General features: G+C 38.7%; 1 protein-coding gene and 1 pseudogene across 4 annotated transcripts in view; both read right to left on the bottom strand.

The window, feature by feature from the left end:
• The window catches only part of MCTP1 (multiple C2 domains, transmembrane 1), a 409939-nt gene that overhangs the window by 123653 nt on the left and 276616 nt on the right, over positions 1–9670 (bottom strand). The window lies entirely within an intron of this gene.
• On the bottom strand, positions 8693–9415 carry LOC105546300 (annotated as a pseudogene).

The following is a 9670-nucleotide window of genomic DNA, read 5'->3' as shown; positions in this document are numbered from 1 at the left end:
CTGGGCGTGGTGGTGGGCGCCTGTAGTCCCAGCTACTTGGGAGGCTGAGGCAGGAGAATGTCGTGAATCTGGGAGGCAGAGTTTGCAGTGAGCCAAGATCGCGCCACTGTACTCCAGCCTGGGCGACAGAGTGAGACTTCGTCTCGAAAAATCAAAAAAAAGAAAAAAATTATCTGGGTGTGGTGGCATGCCACATGCCTGTAATCCCAGCCACTTGGGAGACTGAGGCACGAGAATCGCTTGAACCCATGAGGTAGAGGTTGCAGTGAACTGAAATCATGCCACTGTACTCCAGCCTGGGCGACAGAGCGAGACCGTGTCTCAAAACTAACAAACAAACAAACAAAAAAGCTGTGTCTGGCTTACTATACAGAAGGAGTTGAAACTTGCTACCTCTTAATCTTTGAACTCCACCATCTTTTTGACAATTACAAGGGTCTCAGTCCCCTGAAGCACTGATTACTATCAAAAGTACAGTGCTGGTTTCTGAGGGATTTTTACTATCGTTTTATTGTTTCTTTTGTCAGAATTGAGGTTCTAGGTATATTCTAGTTGTACTAATCAGACTTAATCTGGAATACAAGTAAGTTAGTATGGGGAAGGCAGCATATTTCACCAAAGATCAGTGTATCGATTGTATTTAAACATATTTCCTCTTCTCATCTGAAACATTGTTGGTTCAGATATATGATTATGGCCCTTATTGGGAACTGTTGGCCGATCCACCATCTCTCTACGATTGAACTCTCTTGTTCTTCTGTTCAGCACTCTGATTTTCCTTGGGGAAACCCTCCCCCACTTTTAGTTGATGGTTTCTGGTGGTGCTAGTTCCACCCCTGGCTCCATGTGGATGGACATTTGACCCAGACCTGGTCAACAAGAGTATCAGCTGCTCCTGGTTACAGTAATCGGTTCAAGGATGGGCCAATCAGAATAGTGAGACTCGACTGTGGGTCTTTGGAATTACAGAAAAAGAGAATCTTTTTTCCCCTCACCAAAAGCTAGAAGAATGTAAACCTGAAGATATTTATTGCCACTTACAGGAAATCCTGTCTAAGATCATTGCTAATGCAGAGGAAAACCAAGTCAAGAAATGGCAAGAAACCAAGTTCTGATTGAATTATTTTAGCCCCTGAAGCAGACATGTCTGAAAGTATGATTTGGCCTTCCACAGGTACACATACAAAAGTAAGTTAAAAAGACCATTTAAACATCTTGGTGTAATTCTTACAGATTTTGAAAAATCTTAAATTCATCCATCACATCTGGCCCGCATTAGATTTAATTAGAATCTCTGGCAGTAGGGCCCTGGAATCTGCATTTTTAGTTATTCCCTGAGTGTTTTAGGTGATCAGCTAATTTAGAGACCTATTATGAGTATTGACTAAAAATTCTCATTCTTCTCGAACACCATCAACAGGCCATATGGAGTTTACATACTGCACTAGAGGCTTCCTAGAGAGTAGACTATAAAATAGATAAAGTAGGTTAAGGGCTACAATTATTCTCCTTCTGATAGCTGTGATGGCACTACCCTTTCTCTCCTACAGTCAGGAAAGAGAAGAGATTGCAATTATGTGGTAGAAACTTTAATGAAGGAAAGTCGTCTTTCTTCTTCTCAATGGCATCCTGGTAAATTAAAACTGTCTCTAATCCAATCTGTGTTCTGGAAAATGTGAGACTTACCTTCCTGCTACCTGTTTGACTAGAACTGGTCAGACGGAATGACTGGATACAACTTAATTTGAAAGAGAACACCCAAGATCTTACCAAATCCAATTTTTCTCATTGTCTTAGAAAATTCAGATAACCTATATGGAAGGAATTGAATTTGTTTGTTAGGTCTTAGAATTTAGAACGAGGGGTTATTTTAGTGTCATCATTTCCTAGGGTGTAAACGCAGTGAGTGAGGGTGTAGATTTCCAAATCTCAGTTGACTTGGTTGCTTTCTTTCCCCAGTTACATAAAGCAAGATAAACTACTTCAAATTAATTAATTAATTAATTAATTTGAGATGGAGTCTTGCACTGTCATCCAGGCTGTAATACAATGGCACCATCTTGGCTCACCGCAACCTCTGCCTCCTGGGTTCCAGCCATTCTTCTGCCTCAGTTCCCCTGAGGAGCTGGGATTACAGGCATGTGCCACTACACCTGATTAATTTTTTGCATTTTTAGTAGAGATGGAGTTTCGCTGTGTTGGCCAGGCTGGTCTCAAACTCTTGACCTCAGGTGATCCGTCCACCTCGGCCTCTCAAAGTGCTGGGATTACAGGCGTGAGCCACCGCACCTGGCCTAATTACTTTGAATTTATACTCCTTGTCTCTGATTGGCTTCCCTTAGCACTCTTTAGCGTGCAGTTGTTCAGAAAGGTTGAGATAAACACAATCTTCATAGATTTCCTGCCTTCACATCTGCTTAAGGGTGGTTTCTTTGCAGAAGTGTTCATCTATGTCAATTCTAAGGGTAGACAATAAGTCCAATGTGGCCATCCCTTTAAAAAGAGGTGATTATTTATTCTCCAAAATTATCAACCTTTTTATATCACTAGACATTCTGAGTGAGTCTTCTCCATGATAATACACCAGTCAACCTTCTCAGGCCAAAATTTTACCTAACAGCAGGAGGATTCTAGGCACAATATTTTAACAGTGACTCCTGCAGCTTTTAGGAAAATTGGCCACAAACAATATATTTTCAGATAGTTCATTGGAACTTTTCAAGATGGACAGAAATTCATTATAGACAAGCTGCATGAAGTCCTCTGGGCACCAATGATTAATGATCCTATAGAACCTGTCCTTTTGTGTTATCCTGAGTTGGGTTTTGTGGAAAAGTTGTCTTGATGGATAAGAATTTTCACTGAGATGAAACAGGATGTGTTCTACCCTCTTTTACACCATGTAGCAACTTCTTTTTAACTTGTACCTTGACTTGTCACTTTTGACTGACCGGATGCAAAGCAAAAGGAAACAACAGAAAAAGTGTTTCCTAACATATAGCGTGAGCTTAAAAACAAATATCTGACTATTTAATCAGTATTAAAAAAATAGCTTAAGATTAATCATCCTAAAACCCAAATAATTATTTTTGGCAGATGCTATGAAGCACTCAAGTTAGTTACAGTCAACCACTCTGAACAGGATGTTATCACCAAAGCACAGCAAGTTTTGGCGGAGGACTCACAGAAGTTATAAGGTTAGCTGTTCAATGGTTGCTCTAATGGGACCTTCTTTATGCCTATGGTAGTGGGAGTTTCATAACACCTTCTTTAACATTTTTTGCGGGCTAAAATAATCACAGTCATGCTCTTTGGCATAGAATTTTGAGGTTTGTGAGAAAAAATCTTGTCCCATTCTCAGCCCATGTCCATGTGGAGGCGAGGTGGCATTTTACAGATTTATGTTTTGGTTAGACTTCTCAACTTTTAAAAGAGTTGTCAACTATATTCCCATCTCAGCTGAGGCTTAAAGCATGGTCTGTCCCTAATTGGCAACAGAATATTTGCACTCCAAGTACTTGTCAAAAGAGGATAACGCTGAACGCTTGCTGCCCAGTGCCTATCAAAAATCAGTTGTGAGAAATTGTATTTATGGAAGGTTGCCTGAAGGACATACATTCCTTTTTAGATCTTCTAAATTGTATTTTTGGATTTAGCCAAACCATTTGAGAGTAACATACTTAAACCCCATAGCTATGTTACCTCAATAATTATTGTGTCCCTGTGCCTAGCACTGAGATAGGCGCTTTTCATACTTGAGTAATAATCTTTAAAATAACTATGCAAGGTAGGGGTTAATATCTCTTTTCCAGATCAGGAAACACTCCCAGCACTGTCAAATAGCTTGCTCAAGGCCGCCCAGCAAGTAAATGGCATTTTACACAATTCAAACCAAGTCTGTCTGGCTCCAAATTTCATCGTCTGTATATAGTGCTAGAGTTGCTTTGACGGAACTGCATTTTGGTGTTGCAGCAGCAGCCTCTACTGAGGGAAGTTACAAGAAAGAATTCTACGAAACACAACATTGTATTTAACTCTGGAGATTTTGTTCACATTATACAGTGTCAACTTTATAAAGGCTCTTGAATAAGAGCTTTTGAGGTCTTAGTACTGGAAACAGTTGGGCTTACACTGAGCAACTAATAGGCTTAATATAGAAACATCAAGAAAATTGTGAATCGTGTATCTGATAGGGTTTCCCTCCATCGACCTTCTGGGAAACACAGATCCTACATTTTGACCTTCCCCTGTCTAGTACTTGAGCTCTGCATTTTACGTGCCACCTTCAGCACTAGAATTGTCATATTTTTTCCTCCTGTTCTCTAACCATCGGTGTGATTCCTTTATTTAGATATGCAACTTGTAATACTGTATGTATATTTGTAATATATTTCCATTACTTCCATATTTTCCCAGTACAAATAAAAAGCCTACACTTATTAAGCATTTAGTATGTTTCAGGAACTGTGCTAAATGGCATTATACTATACAATTGTCCCTTGGTACACCCCAGGGATTGGTTTCAGGACCACCCTCTGATACAAAAACCTATACGCACTCAAGCCCTGCAATCGGCCCCGAGGAAACCGGGTATATAAAAAGTTGGCCCATCCTATATGTGGGCTTCATTCACATCCCCCAGAGACTGTATTTTCTATCTGCATTTGGTTGAAAAAAAATCCATATATAAGTGAACCCTTGCAGTTCAAACTTACATTGTTTGAGAGTCAGCTGCATTTTCTTTTTAGTAACTGTGAATTACGTTATATCATTAGCCCCATTTTACAGATGAGTAACACGTGGCTCAAAGAGGTTTCAATATTAGATTGCTGCAAAAGTAATTGCAGTTTTGCCATTTAAATTTTTTGCATGGTTTTAATATCTGTTGAAATAATTAATTAATTATACTTTAAGTTCTGGGATACATGTGCAGAACATGCAGGTTTGTTACATAGGTATACATGTGCCATAGTGGTTTGCTCCACCCATCAACCCATCATCTACATTAGGTATTTCTCCTAATGCTTGTCCCCCAGCCCCAAACAGGCCCTGCTGTGTGGTGTTCCCTCCCTGTGCCCATATGTTCTCATTGTTCAACTCTCATTTATGAGTGAGAACATGTGGTGTTAGGTTTTCTATTCCTGTGTTAGTCTGCTGACAATGATGGTTTCCAACTTCATCCATGTCCCTGCAAAGGACATGAACTCATTCCTTTTTATGGCTGCATAATACTCTATGGTGTATATGTACTGCATTTTCTTTATCCAGTTGATGGGCATTTGGTTGGTTCTAAGTCTTTGCTATGGTGAATAGTGCTACAATAAACATACATGTGCATGTATTTTTATAGTAGAATGATTTATAATCCTTAGGGTATATACCCAGTAATGGTATTGCTGGGTCAAATGGTATTTCTAGATCTAGATCCTTGAGGAATCACCACAGTCTTCCACAATGCTTGAACTAATTTACACTCCCAACAACAGTGTAAAAGTTCTTATTTCTCCACATCCTCTCCAGCATCTGTTGTTTCCTGACTTTTTAATGATCACCATTCTAACTGGCGTGAAAAGGTATCTCATTGTGGTTTTGATTTGCATTTCTCTAATGACCAGTGATGATGAGCTTTTTTTCATATGTTTGTTGGCCACATAAATGTCTTCTTTTGAAAAGCATCTGTTCATATCCTTCACCCACTTTTTAATGGGGTTTTTTCTCATAAATTTATTTAAGTTCCTTGTAGATTCTGGATATTAGCCCTTTGTCAGATGGATACTTTGCAAACATTTTCTCCCACTCTGTACGTTGCCTGTTCATATAGTTTCTTTTGCTGTGCAGAAGCTCTTTGGTTTAATTAGATTCCATTTGTTAATTTTTGCTTTTGTTGACATTGCTTTTGGTGTTTTAGTCATGAAGTCTTTGCCCATGCCTATGTCCTGAATAGTATTGCCTAGGTTTTCTTCTAGAGTTTTTATGGTTTTAGGTCTTACGTTTAAGTTTTTAATCCATCTCGAGTTAATTTTTGTATGAGGTGTAAGGAAGGGGTCCAGTTTCAGTTTTCTGTATATGGCCAGCCAGTTTTCCCAACACCGTTTATTAAATAGGGAATCCTTTCCCCACTGCTTTTGTCAGGTTTGCCAAAGATCAGATGGTTGTAGATGTGTGGTGTTATTTCTGAGGCCTCTGTTCTGTTCCATTGGTCTATACATATGTTTTGGTACCAGTACCATGCCAATTTGATTACTGTAGGTTTGTAGTATAGTTTGAAGTCAGGTAGTGTGATGCATCCAGCTTTGTTCTTTTTGCTTAGGATTGTTTTGGCTATATGGGCTCTTTTTTATTTCATATGAAATTTAAAGTAGTTTTTTCTAATTCTGTGAAGACAGTCAATGGTAACTTGATGGGAATAACATTGAATCTATAAATTACTTTGGGCAGTATGGTCACTTTCACAATATTGATTCTTCCTATCCATGAGCATGGAATGTTTTTCCATTTGTTTGTGTACTCTCTATTTCCTTGGGCAGTGGTTTGTGGTTCTCCTTGAAGAGGTCCTTCACATCCCTTGTAAGTTGTATTCCTATTTCATTCTCTTTGTAGCAATTGTGAATGGGAGTTTGCTCATGATTTGGCTCTCTATTATTGGTGTATAGGAATGCTTGTGATTTTTGCACACTGATTTTGTATCCTGAGACTTTGCTGAAGTTGCTTATCAGCTTAAGGAGTTTTGGGGCAAAGACAATGGGGTTTTCTAAATATACCGTCATGTCATCTGCAAACAGAAATACTTTTTGACTTCCTCTCTTCCTATTTGAATACCCTTTATTTCTTTCTCTTGCCTGACTGCCCTGGCCAGAATTTCCAATACTATGTTGAATAGGAGTGGTGACAGAGGGCATCCTTGTCTTCTGCCGGTTTTCAAAGGGAATTCTTCCAGCTTTTGCCCATTCAGTATGATATTGGCTGCGGGTTTCTCATAAATAGTTCTTATTATTTTGAGATATGTTCTATCAATACCAGTTTATTCAGTGTTTTTAGCATGAAAGGGTGTTGAATTTTATTGAAGGCCTTTTCTGCATCTATTGAAATAATCGTGGTTTTTGTCATTGGTTCTGTTTATGTGATGGATTACGTTTATTGATTTGCATATGTTGAACTAGCCTTGCATCCCAGAGATGAAGCTGACTTGGTAGTGGTGGATAAGCTTTTCAATGTGCTGCTTGATTTGTTTTGCCAGTATTTTATTGAGGATTTTCGCATTGATGTTCATTAGGAATATTAGCCTGAAATTTTATTTTTTTGTTGTGTCTCTGCCAGGTTTTGGTATCAGGATGATGCTGGCCTCATAAAATGAGTTTGGAAGGAGTCCCTCTTTTTCTATTGTTTAGAATACTTTCAGAAGGAATGGTTACCAGCTCCTCTTTGTACCTCTGGTAGAATTCGGCTGTGAATCCATCTGGTCATGGGCTTTTTTTTGTTTGTAGGCTATTAATTACTGCCTCAATTTCAGAACTTGTTATTCATCTATTCAGGGATTCGATTACTTCCTGGTTTAGTTTTGGGAGGGTGTATGTCTCCAGGCATTTATCCATTTCTTCTAGATTTTCTGGTTTATTTGCATAAAGGTGTTTATAGTATTCTCCGATGGTAGTTTGTATTTCTGTGGGATCAGTGGTGATATTCCCTTTATCATTTTTATTTTGTCTATCTGATTCTTCTCCTTTTCTTCTATATTAGTCTGGCTAGCAGTCTATTTTGTAAATCTTTTCAAAAAACCAGCCCCTGGATTCACTGATTTTTTTTGAAGGGTTTTTCATGTCTCTGTCTCCTTCAGTTCTGCTCTGATCTTAGTTATTTCTTGTCTTCTGCTAACTTTTGAATTTGTTGGCTCTTGCTTCTCTAGTTCTTTTGTGATGTTAGAGTGTCAATTTTGGATATTTCCCACTTTATCCTGTGGGCATTTAGTGCCATAAATTTCCCTCTAAACACTGCTTTAGCTGTGTCCCAAAGATTCTGGTATGTTGTGTCTTTGTTTTCATTGGTTTCAAAGAACTTATTTGTTTCTGCCTTAATTTTGTTATTTACTCAGTAGTCATTCACAGGAGCAGGTTGTTTAGTTTCCATGTAGTTTTGCAGTTTTGAGTGAGTTTCTTAACCCTGAGTTCTAATTTGATTGCACTGTGGTCTGAACAATTTCTGTTCTTTTGCATTTGCTGAGGAGTGTTTTACTTCCAATTATGTGGTTGATTTTAGAATAAGTGCTATGTGGTGCTGAGAAGAATATATATTCTGATGATCTGGGGTGGAGAGTTCTGTAGATGTCTAATAGGTCCACTTGGTCCAGAGCTGAGTTCAAGTCCTGAATATCCTTGATAATTCTCTGTCTTGTTGATCTAATATTGACAGTGGGGTGTTAAAGTCTCCCACTATTATTGTGTGGGAGTCTAAGTCTCTTTGTAGGTCTCTAAGAACTTGCTTTATGAATCTGGGTGCTCCTGTATTGGGTGCATATATATTTAGGATAGTTAGCTCTTCTTGTTGCATTGATCCCTTTACCATTATGTAATGCCCTACTTTTTTTTTTTTTTTTTTTTTAATCTTTGTTGGTTTAACGCCTGTTTGTTTTTTCCAATTTGAGAGCAGGTAGTGTTTATTAACTGACCCGCTTAGAAAAATAATCATGGTAGACAACTTAGTTCATTCTTCTAATAAGCTTGTTGATCTGGTCCTCCCTGTTGCCAGCATCTCCACCTTCTACAAAATGGGTGGTCTTTTACTTCATTCTGCCTCATGGATAAGATAATTTGAAGGCTCACAGGAAGTTATTTCCAATGGTATAGATCCCATGTATCAGATCATCCATGCAGATGATGCCATATTTACCAAGAGATTGAGCAATCAAAGCATTATCTGTTGAAGCAATTCACTTCTTATTGATTTTGCTATAACCATGCTTGTACATTAGTTCATTTAGTAACTTTAGATTTGGGTACCCCCATGCAATATATGGCTCTACAATCCTCAGCATGTTAACTGAAGCCTTGTTGAGCTTCACAAAGGTTCCACTGATGGTTTGACGAAGGCAAAGAAGCTGCAACACCTTTCAGACCTTTTGGCTCACACCATTGATACCTCTTATCTTGATGACAAATGCCGATCTGGGTTCTGCAGGAACACAGAAGTGGCCAGCTTTTCTTGCCATCCTCGCCATTTGAATTTCAGTTCTGTACATTTGCCTATATTCCTTGTGATAGCGCTTCACTTTTTCATAGATAAGCTTCCTCCTTCCCTTTTAAAGCATCTTTTGGACAAACTTCTTTCTTAGGCGCTTGGTCTTCAGCTCTGTGAAATTCCTTCACTTTTTCTTGAGGGTTTCTGGCACAGCAGGAATCTTCTTCTCTTCTATACCCTCCATGGTTACAGCTGGAAAAAGAGGAAGTTGATACATGCACTTAAAGTTTGTTTTATCAGAGAGTAGGATTGTGACCCCTGCCCTTTTTTTTTTTTTTTTTTTTTTTTTTTGCTTGGTAGATCTTCCTCCATCCCTTTATTTGGAGCCTATGTCCATCTGCTCATGTGAGATAGGTCTCCTGAATACAGCACACTGATGGGTCTTGAATCTTTATCCAATTTGCCAATCTGTGTCTTTTAATTGGGGCATTTAGCACAT

The sequence above is a fragment of the Mandrillus leucophaeus genome, unplaced genomic scaffold (assembly GCF_000951045.1).
Source record: "Mandrillus leucophaeus isolate KB7577 unplaced genomic scaffold, Mleu.le_1.0 Scaffold353, whole genome shotgun sequence".
In the NCBI taxonomy this organism is placed as follows: Eukaryota; Metazoa; Chordata; class Mammalia; order Primates; family Cercopithecidae; genus Mandrillus; species Mandrillus leucophaeus.
The sequence above is the reverse complement of the archived record's forward strand: the minus strand, read 5'-3'. Positions and strand labels throughout refer to the sequence as shown.